The sequence below is a fragment of the Mauremys reevesii genome, linkage group 14, assembly GCF_016161935.1.
Source record: "Mauremys reevesii isolate NIE-2019 linkage group 14, ASM1616193v1, whole genome shotgun sequence".
Lineage (NCBI taxonomy): Eukaryota > Metazoa > Chordata > Testudines > Geoemydidae > Mauremys > Mauremys reevesii.
Genome location: NC_052636.1, coordinates 30979504 through 30997597, shown reverse-complemented (window position 1 = coordinate 30997597; position 18094 = coordinate 30979504). Strand labels below are relative to the sequence as shown.

The window sequence follows — 18094 nt, the reverse complement described above, 5'->3', positions numbered from 1 at the left end:
CTCTCCTCGTATGGGACCCGTTCCAAACCCCTAATCATTTTAATTGCCCTTCTCTGAACCTTTTCTAATGCCAGTATATCTTTTTTGAGATGAGGAGACCACATCTGTACATAGAATTCAAGATGTGGGCATACCATGGAGTTATACAAGGGTTATAATATAGTCAGTCGTATTCTCTATCCCCTTTTTAATGATTCCTAACATCCTGTTTGCTTTTTTGACCGCCTCTGCACACTGCGTGGGCATCTTCAGAGAACGATCCATGATGACTCCAAGATCTTTTTCCTGATTTGTTGTAACTAAATTAGTCCCGATCATATTTTATGTATAATTGGAGTTATTTTTTCCAATATGCATTACTTTACATTTATCCACATTAAATTTCATGTGCCATTTTGTTGCCCAATCACTTAGTTTTGTGAGATCTTTATTAAGTTCTTCACAGTCTGCTTTGGTCTTAACTATCTTGAGCAGTTAATATCATCTGCAAACTTTGCCACCTCACTTTTTACCCCTTTCTCCAGATCGTTTATGAATAAGGTGAATAGGATTGGTCCTAGGACTGACCCTTGGGGAACACCACTAGTTACTCCTCTCCATTCTGAAAATTTACCATTTATTCCTACCCTTTGTTCCCTGTCTTTTAACCAGTTCTCAGTCCTTGAAAGGACCTTCCCTTTTATCCCATGACAACTTAATTTATGTAAGACCCTTTGGTGAGGGACCTTGTCAAAGGCTTTCTGGAAATCTAAGTACACTATGTCCACTGGATCCCCCTTGTCCACATGTTTGTTGACCCCTTCAAAGAACTCTAATAGATTAGTAAGACGTGATTTCCCTTTACGGAAACTGTGTTGACTTTTGCCCAACAATTTATGTTCTTCTATGTGTCTGACAATTTCATTCTTTACTATTGTTTCAACTAATTTGCCCGGTACCGATGTTAGACTTACTGGTCTGTAATTGCCGGGATCACCTCTAGAGCCCTTTTTAAATATTGGCGTTACATTAGCTAACTTCCAGTCATTGGGTACCAAAGCCGATTCAAAGGACAGGTTACAAACCATAGTTAATAGTTCCGCAACTTCACATTTGAGTTCTTTCAGAACTCTTGGGTGAATGCCATCTAGTCCTGGTGACTTGTTAATGTTGAGTTTATCAATTAATTCCAAAACCTCCTCTAGTGACACTTCAGTCTGTGACAGTTCCTCAGATTTGTCAGCTACAATTTGGCAATGTTTATGCTCCTTTCTAGGATTTGACTTCCACTTTTTAAAGGAAGTCTTTTTGTCTCTCACTGCTTCTTTTACATGGTTGTTAAGCCCCGGTGGGTCTTTTTTAGTTCTTTTACTGTGTTTCTTAAATTGGGGTATACATTTAAGTTGGGCCTCTATTATGGTGTCGTTAAAGTGTCCATGCAGCTTACAGGAATTTCACTTTAGTCACTGTACCTTTTAAATTCTGTTTAACTAACCCCCTCATTTTTGTATAGTTCTCCTTTTTGAAATCAAATGCCACAGTGTTGGGCTGTTGAGATGTTCTTCCCACCACAGAGATGTTAAATGTTGTTATATTATGCCCGTTTATTTCGAGCAACTGCAGTTATTCGGGAGAGTACAGACAGGCAGAGTTTCCCCTCCCGAGGTACGTCTCGGTTAGATAAACAATTAAGGCAAGCATTTATACCTTTTGTGACATACAGTAAGGAGCAACAACTGCATTTTGTTTGTACATATTCCTTTCTGATAGCTTACTTCTCTCAGCAATTTCTGCTACAATCTGCATTCTATTCTTATCTAACACAAGGTCGAAAACCAGCATCTCTTACAGTTCTTTTCCGCTCGCCCACGCCCTGCTTGGAAGTCTCCCGTTATTAGCTGTTAGTTAGCCTGGTAAATATCAAGTCCCTGAGAAAACACAGTTATACGAAGCAAAACAAAATCACAAACAGAAATGTCATTGGAAATTCAAAAATTAAAAAGGAAAATGCAATTCCCATCACTTCATTGTATCTGGGCCATTCCTGTATCGAGAGTACCCGCTAAGGGCCCTGTGTGCTTATGGGAAACCTGGAGGAACTCATAGCAGAGCCTGAACATGAAACTCAACTGCTCCCAGGTGCCGCAGTAAAACCATTTCCCTGCTGTGATGTTGATGATTTTATGAAAATATGCTAGAGTGTGAATATAATGTAACTGGAACATGCTTCATGCAAAAGGTCTCTTGTGCAGTATCATTACAAAGCTTATTATCTACTGTGTGTGTTCAGCCTATTTGTATGAACCGATCATTCCTGTATCTGAAGCTAGAAATATGAGCTATAACTCTGAGGTCCTGTTGTAATGATGCAAAGTGTGGGCCATTAACAGTGGTTTGGACTCTTGATGGCTCCCATTAACCAGGACAATTGACTGGAGATGGCTCTGTCCTGCACCATCTGTGAGTCAGGCCAGGAACAATGAAGGCTTGGGGTCTCACAGGGCATGTGGCCATGTCACCTGGTACAGGAATCCATCTTAAACCTGGGGCTTTTCCCCAGGAGAGAGACAAAAGATTCCTGCCTTGTACCAAAGCTGTATAAGGGGGTGGAACAGAAGAAAGGTGGCTGCAGTCATGAGAAATCCCCTAGCTACCACCTGAGCTGGAACAAGGACTATACCAGGTGCAAAGATTGGGCCCAGACAAGAAATAAGTCTAGTCTGCAAAAAAGCTTGTTGGAAGATCTCTGAGGGTGAGATTTTATCTGTAGTGAGTTTCATACTGTATTAGTCTTAGACTTGCATGTTTTTGTTTTATTTTGCTCTATGGAGAATACAAACTCCACAGAGAAGGAAAAGTTAATGCCTTAGAAAAATCTGTGTGTGTTAGAGTGTCTAGGAACCACTCTCCTATAGCTTCTTTTCTCTGATTTCCTTTAGAAAATCTGAAGCAGGGAGCAGAAAACCATTGTCTTTTCTGAGGTGTGAGCTCAGGACCTACTGAGTATGAGACTGACATGCTGCCAACTATGCTAAGAAGGCCCAGGAAAATGTTTAGGCTCAGTGCATATAGGACCCTCCTACAGCAGTGACTGGGGCAGGGAAGGAGCTGGAAGAAGCAGAGAGATCTGGTGCCCACAGACCTGTCCTGGCATCTTTCTCAGCAGCAAAGAAATCAATTTGCCCTTCCAGTGAACAATCTGCTGGAACTAATGGCAGCACAGGGGCGATGTTTCTAAAGTATGCACCCACCTCTACATTTTAGAACTTACTCTCCTTTTTCTAGTATAGCACTTTGTGTATGAATTAGGCAAAACAAACCACACAGGTAAGAGAAACAAGGGCTTGAGAGAAAGCTTGAACTCATAACCCCAACAGATAGCCCCTCTGCACTAACCAGTTGCACCCCTGAAGATGTTTTTTAAACACATTTGGGAAGCAGGCAGTTATCAGTCTCTGTGGTTCACACCTTTGCCTGGTAATTGAAAGGCTGCTGGTTCAAACTTAACTCAAGATGTGGCTTTTCAGCAATGAGACTCCAGTACATTTTAACAGGAAGAAAATCTCCTCTATTCTGGCTTTGCCCCATTAGACTCCTTCTGCCCATCTTCTCCCCCTCCCCCAGTCTCTTTCCTTCCCCACTGGGGCCATGCAGAGAGGATCCCCAGTCAGTCTCTGTCACAGAGAGTCTGTATCCCATAAAGGGAGGGAGGGCTCTCTCTAAAACACTGATAATGGGGAGGGGAGTGGTGTGCGTGGTTAGGGGGAGACAGGATGGAGACCTAACAGTGGGGCACAGAGAGATTCCCCCAGATTTGGGAGATCCCCTGCTGCCCCCCATCAGCCAGCTGTGAGAAGAACAACTGTGGTGGTGGTGGGGTCTCCACATGCTGCCCCCGCCCCAACTGCCAACTCTGCCAACTGTGGCAATGGGAGCTGCAGGGGTGGAGTCTGCGGGCAGCGATGCGCAGAGACGCCCCCGGCCCTCCAGCTTAGGGGCTGCGGGTTGCTTTCGGGAGATGCCTGAGGTAAATGCTGCACCCCTCACCCTCTCCTACAACCCCTGCCCCAGCCCAGACCCCACACCTGCACCCAACCTCCCTCCAAGAGCCTGCCCCCCACATTGCCTCCTGCACCCCAACCCCATGACTGAGCCCAGACCCTGCACCCAAACTCTCCCAGAGCCCAACCCCTCTCCCTCCCACAACCAAACTCCTTCCCAGAGCCTTACACAGGTGTGTGGGGCAGGACTTGGTCCCATTCTGGGCACCACCAAAATTATACAAACCTGCCACCCCTGTCCAGCCCAATCTTCTGCTGATGCACCTCAGCCCACACCCGTGCAGGGTTTGAAGCTTTCATTGCTTAAATTCCAGGACGCAGAGGGATTTCAGCTCCCCTTTGCCCAGAGGGAACCTTCACCCCACTCCTAACCAGGTTCTTGTCCATGGGATCACTGTAGGGGGGCTGGGTCCCTCTATGTCTTTTCTCTCTCTAGGACAGGCCTGGGTGCAATAACGGGGGGCATCTGAGCACCCAGGACCTTCTGTGGGGCTGCCATTCCCCTTCCCCTTCTGTGGTCCCATCTGCCATTGACTCCAGCCTTTTTTCTATCCATCGTCAGCACCATCCCAAGCCAGCAGCACTCGCCTCAAAAAGACAAAGAGTCCCGTGGCACCTTACAGACTAACAGACGTATTGGAGCATAAGCTTCCGTGGGTGAATCCCACTTCGTCAGGTGAATGTAGTGGAAATTTGCAGGAGCAGGTATAAGTATGCAGGCAAGAATCAGCCTAGAGATAAGGAGGTTAGTTCAATCAGGGAGGATGAGACCCTCTTCTAGCAGTTGAGGTGTGATCACCAAGGGAGGAGAAACTGCTTTTGTAGTTGGCAAGCCAGGCACAGAATTCCCACTCCATTCATCTGACGAAGTGGGGATTCACCCACGAAAGCTCATGCTCCAATACGTCTGTTAGTCTAGAAGGTGCCACAGGACTCTGTCGCCTTTTACAGATCCAGACTAACACGGCCACCCCTCTGATACTCAAAAAGACAGTGTCCCCTGCTGGGAGTAAATCATTGACCCCTCTCCTCCCTGAGCACTGACTGCCCTCTGTTTCCTTGCCTCTCAGTCTGTGCAGATGGGACCTTTCCCTCCAGTGCTGGAGGATTCGCCCTTCTCATCTACCATTGTCCCAAGCAGCACAGCGGGTGGGAATCTTAAATGTACCGAGGTGACTTCGGAGCAGAACCGCCCCCCCCCCCCGACCTTCCATGCAATTGTCACTTGCCCCTCACTGAGCAGGACTGAAACTGGTGCAGGGAGACTGGTGGGCCACATCCCCTCTGGGCATGAGCAAAGCAGCAGTGTGAAAAAATGATCATGGAGATGCTGGGGATTGAACCCAGGGCCTTGTACATGCAAAGTATATGCTCAACCACTGAGCTACATCCCCTAGCAGGTTGTGTTTGCTATGGGTTACACTCAGAGCCCTCCTGTTTCCAGAGCATCCAGTGACCTATAAGCTTCACGAGAAGCCCGTTCCCCTCTCTGAGGACCAATCCTGCTCTCCTGGAGGTGACTTGTTCATAGGGGTCACTTTTCAGCAGGGCCAGATTCTATGTGTGGGGCACAGAGTGTGGGTGCCCTGGTCTCAGGGTGCAGAGATACACTCAGCCCTCTCCCCTGCATTGGGTTGGGGGTGCAGCAATCCCCTGCTGCAAGGTCATAGTGGGGGATGCTGTGAGCAGCTCAACACCTCACCCTGGTGGCAGCAGTGGTGTGGGAAGCTCCAGGTATTTCTAGGATCTACTATTTCCACCTGCCTGTGAAGTCCAGCCTTCCCCAGCACATTCACTGCAGTGCAATTGGGTCACTGTTTCCATGGCTGAACAGCAAAGAATGGCTCCCAGTTTCCCTTCTATTGCCAGCAGGATTAGCCTGTGTCAGTGCTTAATGAGATGGATCTTGTTGTAGATTGTTATTCATTCCCTACCTTGACAATTCACACAGTCCCTTTCCCAGGCAGATTCCCAGCACCTCAGTGATCCTGGTAGCAGGGGTTGGGTCCTGAGATTTTCAGGGTTCTTTTCCCCTCCACCTGGAGTGAACTCAGCTTTTTCCCCATCCCAGACAATCCATGAAATAGCAGCAGCAGCATAAAGAAAGAGGGGAGGGAACATCTCACGGCCAGGGCTGGATGTGCCCAGAGCCCCCTGCTTGTCCATTGTTTCCATGGAATTTGGCCCCCTGCTTTGCACAAGGGACAGAGAAAGATCTTGCTGTTCCTGTGTCTGTGCAAAGAAAATTGTGCTTCTGTATGAAAGAGAGGCGGGAAATGGCCCCATGATGGGGCAATAGCCTCAGGGTTAAGAGCAAAGGACAATGATGGGAAGGTTCACAATTGACTCAGTAGTTGCATACAAAGGTGCAGGTTTGGCAGTTACACTGGGAAATTCTGGCTCCTTCTCAGGCTCAGGTTGGCCACCCCGGTCTAGGTGTAGAAGTGACAACATTTAAACTTGAAAGAGGGGCCAATTTCCCCATCATTTCACACCTTTACACCCAAACACGATGACTTTCTGAATGAACCCTCCTCCTTCAGCCAGAAGATCTTGGGGTGGATGTAGGAGTCACTGGGTAAAATTCTCTGGACTCTGTTCTGAATCAGGTCAGAGCAGAGGTACCTAGTGATCTAGTCTGGCTGTAAAATCTATGGATCAACACCATTAATATGAAATTAATCCTCAGAAACAGCTGTTCCCCACCCAGACCCCAGCAAAGGACTCTCCAGGGAAGGGGCTGTTGAGGAAGGAAAGAAGGAAGACGTCCTTCTCTCCCTGGAGGAACTGGGCTCTGCGCTTTGGACAGAAAGGAGGGGAAGGAAATGGCCACACGATGGCAGCAGAACCTAAGAAATGAAACACAATAGGCTTATGTCCACACTGCAATGAAACACCCAGAGCTGCCCCATACCAGCTCAGGCTCCTGGGGCTTGGGCTGTGGGGTGGTAAATTTGCAGTGTAGACATCTCGGCTCAGGCTCAATACCAGGCTCTGATACCTCATAAGGCTGGGAGGGAGTGTAACAAGTAAAAAATGTCAGAACGGCAGTGGAGTATTACCCTGGTCTCAATGGCATTTCTCCATCGGTCTGTCTGCTCTGGGGCAGGGACAATAACACGTCCTGCTGCATTCGTTATTTCAAAGGGTGGTTTAGGATTTTCATTCTCACACATGGTGCACGAAGCAGGACTCAACCCTCGGCATAAACTAAACGAGCTGCCCACAGATTCTGGCAGCCACAATGAGGCATTTGGTGTGAGAGCTCAGACCTGCCCCTGTCCCACAGGGACGGGGTCATCTGTGAGGGGACTGGGCCACTGACCTACCAGCTCCTAACTCCCAAACTTTCAGTAATATCATCAGTGCCTGTGAGTGTAATTTAAACCATCAAAACAGTCATAGTGGGCTAGACCATAGTCTGGATTTTGGGTCTGGAAAAGAGCTGCCACAATCCATAGACCAGGTTGTTATATAACATGCACATGGATTTTAACCCTTCACTTACAGTAATGGGAAAGTTCTTGGTTCAGGCTTGTAGCAGTGATGGAATAAACTGCAGGTTCAATAAACAGCTGGGATGGGTCATTCAGTCCTTTGTACAGAGCTTCAGTTTGTAGCAAAGTCCCTCCAGAGGTATGAAGCAGGATTGAAGACAAGATGGAGATGAGGCATCAGCCTTTTATAGTCTCTTGCCATGTGGTCTTTGCTTTCTTTGTCCCAAGGACACTCTATCCAGCACGTGGCATAGAAAAACCTTAGAGTTCTGTCCATAGGCAAGTCCCTGCATTCCTTGCTGAGTTACAAGGTGTATCTGCCTTCTCTCAGTGGGTCGATTGTAGAGCTGATGGTCTTTAATGGGCCATCAAGCAGGCTAGGCAGAACTGACACCAACTTGTCTGGCTGGGGTGTTTCCCGGAAGCAGAGCACAATTTTGAAATATGGACAGAACAGAGCCAATACTTATAACATCAACTACAAAAATGATACACATCTAGAGATGGCATCATTATAATCAACCAATCAGAACCTCTCCATAGACCCCTTACATGACAACCTTTCTACAATATTGGCTGCAAATATAGAACAGTGGTCACAACGATGATCTATACAGTTACAGATTATGTCAGTAACGCCACAGGAGGTGACACGGCATCAGTGAGACTGATACTGGAATACTGCCTCCAGATTTGATGTCCTCATTTGAAAAAGATGTTGTGAAATTGGAGCTGGGGCAGCAAAGAGCCACCAAATGTCCTGAGGGCTGGAGAAAAATGCCTTCTAGTGAGCTACTGAAAGAGCTCAACCTGTCCAGCTTATCAAAAGAAGATTGAAAGGTGACTTCATTGAAGTGTTGAAGTGCATTAATGGAGAGAAAAGATTGGATATTAAAGGGCTTTTTAATCTAGCAGAGAAAAGCATAACAAGACCCAATGTCTGGAAGGTGAAAAGAGACAAATTCATATTACAACTAAGGCACAAAGATTCAACAGTGAGGATGATTGACCACAGGAACAAGCTACCAAGGAAAGTGGTGGATTCTCCATCTCTTGATGTCATTTCATGAAGACTAGATGCCTTTCTGGAATGTGTTTGCCCCAAAAGTAGCTCTTGTGCCATACAGGAGGCCTGTGATATGCAGGGGGTCAGATTAGATGCTCTAATGGTCTCTTCTGGCCATAAAGTCAACTAATTTCTGAAAAACTGAGTGTAGCATTGAGAGCAGCATCTGATGTTTTCCTGTCTAGCCGGCTTGCTGCCTAGAACAAATGCTCCTTGAGTGGGGTGATCCCCAGGGAGTAGCTCAAACCTCCAAAGTGCCTGGCCAGGGGCAGGACATTAGCACAGCAAGGGAGGGGTGTGGCAGTGACATCACAAAGGCCTTTTGCAGGACCTCAGACTATTGGTCCAAGGTGGTGGGGAGGTGGTGACCTCACAGAGAGATGCTGACATCAGCCAGGCAGGCCAGGGGCCAGGGGCCAGGGAAACCTCAGAGACCCCTGTGGCTTTGCTTCAGCAAGTCTCCTTCTCCAGGTCTCTCTTTGAGAACTGAGAGCGTATTTGGGTTCACGGATGTGAGCGCCAGGAGGAACCTCTTTCGAGTTTTCTTCTTCCCTTTTCGTGATTTTACTAGAAAACAGCCGTCCCTGTTTAGAAGGTAAGAGCCTCCTGGAGGTTTGAAACCTGTTCAGTCTGATCCATCTGGTGACAGTTGAATTCTAAGCATGGAAAACACGAGCTTAAGGAGGCAGAAGTTTATTGCGCACCTGGGATTTTGTCCCTGAGAATCACTGGGGACATTAGGGTTTGTCCTTTTTGTTTCCCCTTTTCCTCCATCCATCCCTCTCTCCTTTCTCTTCATTTCTTGCTTCTTTTGTCCTTTCTCCTGTTCCCCTCCCAACACCAGGAGTGTGTGTGTGTGTGTGTGTGTGTTGCGGGGAGTGCTCTGCAGCTCCCACTGTGGGAGGTCCACCCAAAAATGTGGGGCTGAAATAGTGCTCGGGCAATGATCCCCACCAGTGACCTGGGCCATCCTTTGGGCTCTCTGGTGAGAACCCTCAGCCGCCTATCCTCAGTCTCTACCCTGATTGGCTGAGCAGGGGGTTATTGACAGGGAGGAGACTCAGGTCCTTGTTGTTCTCTTTTAAGACCAAGGAAGTAAGTCAGAACCACTTCTATGTTTGATGAATTTTGCTGCTTCTCTGCATTAATGGTCTCTGAGCAGTTCATGATTCTCTCTAACCTTGCAGTTCTCCTCAAATACTTGCTGAATAATTCATGTGCACTGTTGTTGGTCTGGAGCTCATCTGAGAGCACTTTATTCAGGTCATTCAATGTCTGAAATTCAAGATCCAATCGTTAGTTTGAAAATCAGGGCTCTTGGGTCCTATTCCCAACTCTGCCACTGACTGGCCATGTGACCTAAGACAAGTCAATTCTCCTTTCTCAGCCTTAGCTTCTCCCTCTTTCAAGTAGGGATAATAATGATCTGCTCCTACCTATCTCAACACACTCACTCTTTCCCAACACACAGGGTACGTCTACACTACGGGACTGTTCCGAATTTGCATAAACCGGTTTTGTAAAACAGATTTTATAAAATCGAGTGCGCGTGGCCACACTAAGCACATTAATTCGGTGGTGTGCGTCCGCGGTCCGAGGCTAGCGTCGATTTCTGGAGCGTTGCACTGTGGGTAGCTATTCTTTAGCTATCCCACAGTTCCCGCAGCCTTATTTCCAGGTTGAGATCCCAGTGCCTGATGGGGCAAAAATCATTGTCGCGGGTGGTTCTGGGTAAATGTCGTCATTCACTCCTTCCTCCGGGAAAGCAACGGCAGACAAGCATTTCGCGGCTTTTTTCCCTGGATTGCCCTGGCAGATGCCATAGCATGGCAATCATGGAGTCTGTTTTGCCTTTTGTGACTGTCACCGTATGTGTGCTAGATGCCGCTGACAGAGGCAATTCAGCAGCGCTACACAGCAGCATGCTTTTGCTTTTGCATGACAGTAGAGATGGTTACCAACCATACTGTACCATCTACCAATCCATAAATTGGTAAAAAGATGATCATGGTTACCAGTCCTTTTGCACTGCGCCATCTGTTGCTGTCATAAGTGCCCCTGGCTGCTCTTAGCCAGGGGCGCAAAGTTAAAATTGGGAATGACTCCCTGAGTCAATCCCTCCTTTATGGTATCAAAAAACAGAATCAGTCCTGCCTAGAATATGGGCAAGTGTACTAGAGAACCACTGTATCATAGAACCAGAGAGCACAGCTGCTCTGTGTCAGATCTTGCAGGAATGATGAGCTGTATGCTATTCACAGGGGGTGCTCCTGCAACAACCCCACCTGTTGATTCCGTTCTTCCCACAGCCTTCCTGGGCTACCATAGCAGTGTCCCTCCACTTGTGTGATGAAGTAATAAAGAATGCAGGAATAAGACACAGTGACTTGTTAGTGATAAATGAGTGGAAGGCAGCCTCCAGCTGCTATGATAGTCCAGACAGGACATTAAGGAGTGTGGAGGAGAGGAGCCCAGCATCCTGCTGCTAGTCCAGGGGCAATTGAATCTTTTCTTTACACATGAAGGGTGGGGGCTGATGAAGCTCAGCCCCCTGTTGCTATGATGAAGACGGTTATCAACCATACTGCACCATCTACCATGAAAAATTAGGTGCACATGACATTGGGGGACCTGACAGATGCTAGTCGGCACAGTTACCAGACCTTTTGCACTGCACCACGTGCCAAAAAGCTCATGATGATGAGGACGGATACCAGTCATATTGCACCATCAGCCACCCATAGCGGGGGAGGTGGGAGCAAGGATGTTGGTGTTGAGTGCTGCAGGATCGGGTCTATCTGCAGCATTCAGTAAAGATAGGGTGACATGTTAAAGAGTCAAGAGAGGATTGTTTTCCCTTTCACTTCTGGGGTGGGTAGGGGGGTGCGTAAATTGCCGAGCTATGCCCTGACCCACCGCGGACACTGTGTTTGACCCTAGAAGCATTTGGAGCTCAGCCAAGAATGCAAATACTTTTCGGAGACTGCAGGAACTGTGGGATAGCTTGAGTCCTCCAGTCCATGAGCGTCCATTTGATTCTTTGGCTTTCCGTTACGTTTGTCACGCTGCAGTGCGCTGAGCCCCTGCTATGGCGTCTGTCTGGAGATTTTTTTAAAATGATTTTGAATTTCGTCTTCTGTAACGGAGCGCTGATAGAACAGATTTGCCTGCCCTTACAGCGATCACATCCGCATGGTCCATGCGGGAGCTCTTTCTTTATTTTGATTTTTAACTGCATCGCCACACGTGCTGATCTGAGCTCCACGCTAGGCAAACAGGAAATATTCAAAAGTTCGCGGGGCTTTTCCTGTCTACCTGGCCACTGCATCCGAGTTCAGATTGCTGTCCAGAGCGGTCAGTGGTGCACTGTGGGATACCACCCGGAGGCCAATACCGTCGATCTGCGGCCACACTAACCCTAATCCGATATGGTAATTCCAATACTAGCGCTACTCCTCTCGTTAGGGAGGAGTACAGAAACCAGTTTAAAGAGCCCTTTATACCGATATAAAGGGCCTCTCAGTGTGGACGGGTGAGGCGTTAAATCGGTTTTATGCTCCTAAAACCGGTTTAAACGCCTAGTGTAGACCAGGCCACACACTGTCTCTCCCCCCCCACACACAGTCTCCACACTGCAGTTGAAAAGCAGCTGGTAATCTAGTAAGATGCCCATGGAACGGTGGGATAGAGAAACCTGCATCATGTGATGCTGTACCAGCCCGTGAGGCATTGCAAACCCTTCCCAAAACACCCTGCAGCCAGTTGCACAGTGGGATAGTTACTCACAGTGCACTGCTCTCTGTTGCCATCCAAGAACTGCTAGCATGGATGTGCTCTGGGGACACAAGGGGCATAGGGAGGACGTTCAATAGCTGTTTAGTTAAAACACTTTAACTAAAGCAGCAATGCCGGGGGGTTGGTGGCTCCTTTCTTTCCTCACCCTGGAGTAAACTCAGCTTTTTATTCCATCCTTGATAACTCATGGAATAACAACAGACGACCGAAGAAAGACGTGGACAGGGTGGGTCTCTGGGGTGGGGCAGAGAGGTTCGAGCGGTGGGCAGAGCAGGTCTCGGAGGTGGGGGCAGTGGGCAGGGCAGGTCTCAGGGGAGAGGGACAGAGGTGTGGGTGGTGGGCAGGGTGGGTTGCAGGGATGGGTCAGAGCGGTGACGGCTGGCGGGCAGACCTTGTGGTAGGTGGTGGAGAGGCACGAGCAGCAGGCAGGAAGGCCTTGGGGGAGGAGAGGAGCGAGCGAGAGGTGGCTCAGCCATCCTCAGCCAAAGAGGAAGAGCGGGGGTGGGAAGTGGCCAAACAGGAGCAAGGGGGGAGCACAGGTGGGGCCTCAGAGAGAGGAGAAGGGGGAGGGCAGTGCCATGGTTGGCACCAATGGGCCCCCCACTTCTAGGGAGCTTCCAGCGCTCACACCCAGCCTCCCCAAATGCAAGAGCCATGGGCCACCTATTCTCTTCATCTTCACTAACCAAGCCCCTCCCCAAGCTATGTTGATGGGAGAAGCCCTCCTGTTGGCACAGCGCTATCTGCACCGGGTTAGGCTGATATAACTGCATTGCTTAGGAGGTAAATTTTTACACCCTGAGTAATGTAGTTACACCGATCTAATTTTGTAGTGTAGACCTGTCCAAAGAACCTTGGGAGTAAAACTTCCCCTGCTCCTCTGCTTTACTGAATTCAAACACCAGCAAAGCTTGTCAGGCCCAGATGGAGGTTGGCAGAGAGTCAGGTGTGTGCAGACATGATCCCTTCAGCAACTCTAGGCACCATGGCTTAGCTGGCTAAAACCACTGTTTTGTATACAGGAGATCCTGGGTTCAAGTTCCAGTGGTACCTTATTGAGTTGCTTTTGGGGCACCTGGTACTGGCTACTGTCAGAAGACAAGATTCAGAGCTAGATGGACCGTCGGTCTAGCCTAGTGTGGTTTTTCTTATGGTTTAAATTACACTCACAGACACTGAGGATAGAGTTACTGAAAGTTTGGGAGTTAGGAGCTGATAGGTCAGTGGTCCAGTCCCCTCTCAGACAACCCCGTCCCTCTGGGACAGGGGCAGGTCTGAGCAATCACACCAAATGCTCATTGTGGCTGTCAGAATCTGTGGGCAGCTCGTTTAGTTTATGCCGAGGGTGGAGTCCTGTTTTGTGCACCGTGTCTGAGAATGAAAATCCTAAACCGCCCTTTGAAATAACAAAAGCAGCAGGACGTGTTTCTGTCCCTGCCCCAGAGCAGACAGACCAATGGAGAAATGCCATGAGTCCAGGGTAATACTCCCTGCGGTTTTACCATTTCCACTTGCTAAACCTCCCAACCTTCTGGGCTCCTGGAGCAGGGGACGGAGCCTGAGCCGAGACACGGACACTGCAACTTTACAGCCCAAGCCGCATGACCAGATTAATGTGACACAGGCCAGTCGTGGGTGTTTCATTGCACTGGAGACGTAGCCTAATGTTATGTCTGCACTGCGATTAAAACACCCAGGGCACCTGTCGCAAAGCCCGGGTCAGCTGACTCAGGGTTATGGGGCTTGGGCTGCAAGAGTATAAAATTACAGTGCAGACAGATGGTCTTGAGCCCAACCTCTGAGACCCCACGACGGGTGAGGTTTCCAACCCAGGCTTCAGTGTGAACACAAATATCTGCACCACAGTTTTTAGCCTCTCAGCTTTAGCTTCATGAGGTCAGCTGGTCCAGGCCAGCCCTGCTGCCCTCTTTATCCCAGGAGAGATGGACTCTCAGGGTACGTCTCATACCTCTCATGTGGCGCCATGGGGTTCAAAGGGGAATGATCCGTAGTAGCCGTCTGTGGGTCCGTGGGCGTTGCCATCCCGGACGAGCCCCAAATTGTCGGAGAAAAACTCAGTTCTCGCTTTTGTTTGGGTGCAGCAAAATCAAATACTTTATTATTTCTCCAGTAATTACAATGGAGGAGAGAGTGCCATAGGACACAGGGTCGCCTCAGTCCCAGACAGGTCTCTCAACTGGTAAACAATTACATCAAGCCTTTATACCTTTGTTACAGACAATTTCTAGCAATCATGGAGACAGTAAAGCAACAAATACATTTTGTTTATACATAGCAGAAAGGCTTATCTTATTGTCTCACTCCTAAGAAAACAAGCCTGCATTTTGGTTAGTGATTGCAAGGTCGTAATAACTTTGTACACAGTTCCTGTCCTCTCGCCTCGCACTATCTTTGCTCCTACAAGTCTCACGTCATTAGGGTTACAGTATGGCCTGACTCTTGCTAACTGACTGACACGCATTAAAATCCCCTTCAAATCCTTATTGAAGCATTCCCTGCTTCCACAGGTGTGACAAGGGAGGAGCCAGACCCGCTGCTGGGCTCCACACTGCCAAGGACTATCCCAGGAACCGTGTACAATGCAGACTTCTCCGAGATAGCACAGCGACAGTGGACACTGCTTGGCTCACATCCTAGCAAAGGTACTTCCTAGCCAGTTGGAAGAAACTATGAAAGGGGGGGTAGAGACATCATGAGTTGGCCTCTCTCCCCCACAACTCAACAGCTGGAAACACACCTGGATGACAAAACTGATTCAGAAATCAGAGGAGAATAATAATAGTACATTCAAACCAAAGTCCCCAAACAGACTAGTAGTGGTTTTTCAGCAGAAAATTTTCAGTTTGGGGAATTTTGTTTTCTCAGTTAGACTTTGCCAAGGGAAGCAGGGAGAAAATGGTTGAGTTGCCTCCTTCAGAACAGCTTGGCCTAGCCACTAGGTCTGGTTCACTGTTGTGGCCTTGCTCAGGTTGGGGGTATGTTAATTATCTGGGGAGGTCCCAGGGTGTTTGGGGGAGATTATGAGGCTGTTCCTTTTGAGATAAAAACTAAGAAATGCAGGACTAGAGAATTTTTTTAGAAATCTGGGATTTAGACATTTTATTTGAAGCAAGGGGGGGAGGCAGCTGATATTCTGAGAAGGTTTTTGTTTGATCTGTCATTGTACCAAGGGGGGAAGATGGTTGTCTATAAAGGAGAGTGAAGACTAAATGTATCCGATGAGGATGGGATTTGAACCCATGCGTGCAAAACACAATGGACTAGGAGTCCATCACCTTAACCACTCAGCCACCTCATCTGAGTTGCTAAAACATGGACAGGAGGAGAAATCTAAGGCAGGCAGAGATAGGGTACTAAGGAGTTTTAAATACTAAGCATAAGCAGGGGCTGAATGAGCTCCCCCCTCACATCTAGTGAGTAGCTGTGGGAAGACTTCAGGAACAGGCCATGTTTGCATAGACACCCCTACTCTGCCTAGCTATGCAGCATGATGGGGCCACTTCCCCAAAATGACCAGTTTGGGAGGGTGGTGGGTAACAAATCACTTTAGGATTGAGTGGAATGAAATGTTATTCTCCTTCCTGTATGAGTGAAGGGCAGCAGAACGTACCTAGGCCATCCTGACGGAGGGGTGGGGGGGGAGGAATCGCTTTCATTGGACTGCAGAGAAGTGATTGAGGACGTCACCCTAACCCAGTGGTCCCCAAACATTTCACACTGCGCCCTCGTGTCCATGGCTGTGGCCCCTCGGAGGCCGCGGTTGAGAACGGGGGCTGGGTGTGGGGCCGGTGCTTGCTGGGGAGCGGGGTGCGGACAGGGGTCAGGGGGTGGAGGCCGGGCTGGGAGCCAGGGGCCCTGGCTGAGGGTGGGGTTGGGTAAGAGCTGGGACAGAGTGGAGCTGAGTGGGGCTCCCTCCCTGCCCTCCATGGGGTCTGGCTCAGGCCCTGAGGTGCCCCCATCAATCTTCCTCTGTGTCCCCCTAGGAGTCACGCCCCACATTTTGGGGACCACTGACCCCTACTCGCTAAGCAGGGGCTGGTGATGCCAAAGCCCAGGGACAGGGAGAACAAGTGGGGCCCCAGCACCGGAACCCTGCCCCCCCCACTTCTGTGTGTGGCTCCGCCCCCTTGCACCCACGGCCCCACCCACGGTCACCTCTGTTCCACCCCGTACCCCACTGGCCCCACCCTGTCACTCCTTTACCCCGGCCCCGCTGCGGCCCCGAGACCAGAGAAGCTCTGTGCCCCTGCTGCAGCCCCCGGGCCGTAGCAGGGAGTGGGAGCTCCTCCAGCCCTGGGGCCCCCATGGGGGAGACTTTCCCAGGGGGGCCCATTTGGCCAGGGCCCCTAGTCATGGGCCCCACTGTCCCCTTGGCATCGCAAGGTTTGGGGAGGCTGAGCCCCCCCCCCCACCGAGCCTCCATGACGAGCCGCCCAGGCTACCTCTGCTCAGTGGGTGGCCAGTCTCCCTGTGTCTCTGCTGCTCGTGCTGGGGAGCCCGGCCGGCCTTAGGGGTGGGGCCCCCGGCAGCCGCCCAGGGCTCCAGGGGGTCAAAGGGCACCGTGTGGCCGTGCAAAGGTGCTCACTGCTCTCCCCTGCCCCAATGCTCCTCCGTGGCCCCACAGAAGGTGGGGGGGAGCGAGGAGCAACACTATGTGCTCCCTGCGTCCTGGTCACTTTCCCCACCTGGGCTGGGCTGTGAGGGGAGCATCAGAAGCTGCTGCTCTCTGCCCTCCCCTGACGCAGCCCGGCTGAGGAAAGTGACCTGGATGCAGGGAGCTCGGATGATGTCCCTTCTCGCCCCCCTGCCCCTGCTAGGGAAGGCTGCTGTATGGTGTCTCCATGGCTGCACTTTCAGTGATGCAGGTTTCTCTCTCCCATTGTTCCAGGGGCATCCTACTAGATAAAATTGAGCAAGAAATGCTTCCCAGTGGTTTTTTAGGACTGGAATTGCTATTTTCAACAGCCATTGCCATTTTTTTTCTAGTTTTGTTTGTTTAAAAGGAAGACAGTGACATTGCACTGGCACATTCCCCATAGAAACAAAGAATAATAAAGGCACCTCAACTTTTCCTCATTTATGGAGGACAGTCTGATAATATGCATCCAGATCTCCTCCAGTCACACAAGCTGAAAATTGTTCCACTTTACTGCAGTTCTGTAACCATGCGGGAACCAGTCCTGTCTGTGTTCTGTGCACATCTAAAATTCCTGCTGAATGACCCACCCTGGGAGCAAGTTACCAGTGGCCCAGGGCTGGGGCGGAAGGAGGGTGCCGGTGGGGGCGGGGCAGAGCCCAGAGCGAGGGCAGCAGAGGGTGTGGGTGGGGAGCACTGGTGGGGAAGGGGAGCCCGGAGCTGGGGCAGCATGGGGTGTGTGGAGGAGAGCCCAGGGCTGGGGTGGCAGGGGGTGCGGGTGGGGGCGGCGGAGCCCAGTGCTCGGGCAACAAGGGTTGTGGGGGGGGGGACCCAGGGCTGGGGTGGGGGCAGACAAATTTTTTTTTCCTTGGGGCAGCAAAAAACCTAGAGCCGGCCCTGCCTCCACCCACCATGAGGTAGTCAAGAGCGGATCATTATTATCCCTACTCGAAAGAGGGAGAAGCCAAGGCTGAGAAAGGAGAATTGACTTGTCTTACGTCACACAGCCAGTCAGTGGCAGAGTTGGGAATAGGACCCA

The 18094-nt window shown here is 49.7% G+C and overlaps 1 protein-coding gene and 2 non-coding genes across 3 annotated transcripts in view; all 3 read right to left on the bottom strand.

Annotated features, from left to right (window-relative positions):
* Positions 1 to 18094, bottom strand: part of LOC120381587 (zinc finger protein 271-like) — a gene marked incomplete at its 3' end in the record, with an annotated part of 97297 nt that overhangs the window by 57816 nt on the left and 21387 nt on the right. The window lies entirely within an intron of this gene.
* Positions 5363 to 5434, bottom strand: TRNAA-UGC. The gene has a single exon. It is a non-coding gene; the product is annotated as a tRNA-Ala (tRNA).
* TRNAR-CCU lies at positions 15636 to 15717 on the bottom strand. Its single transcript has one exon. It is a non-coding gene; the product is annotated as a tRNA-Arg (tRNA).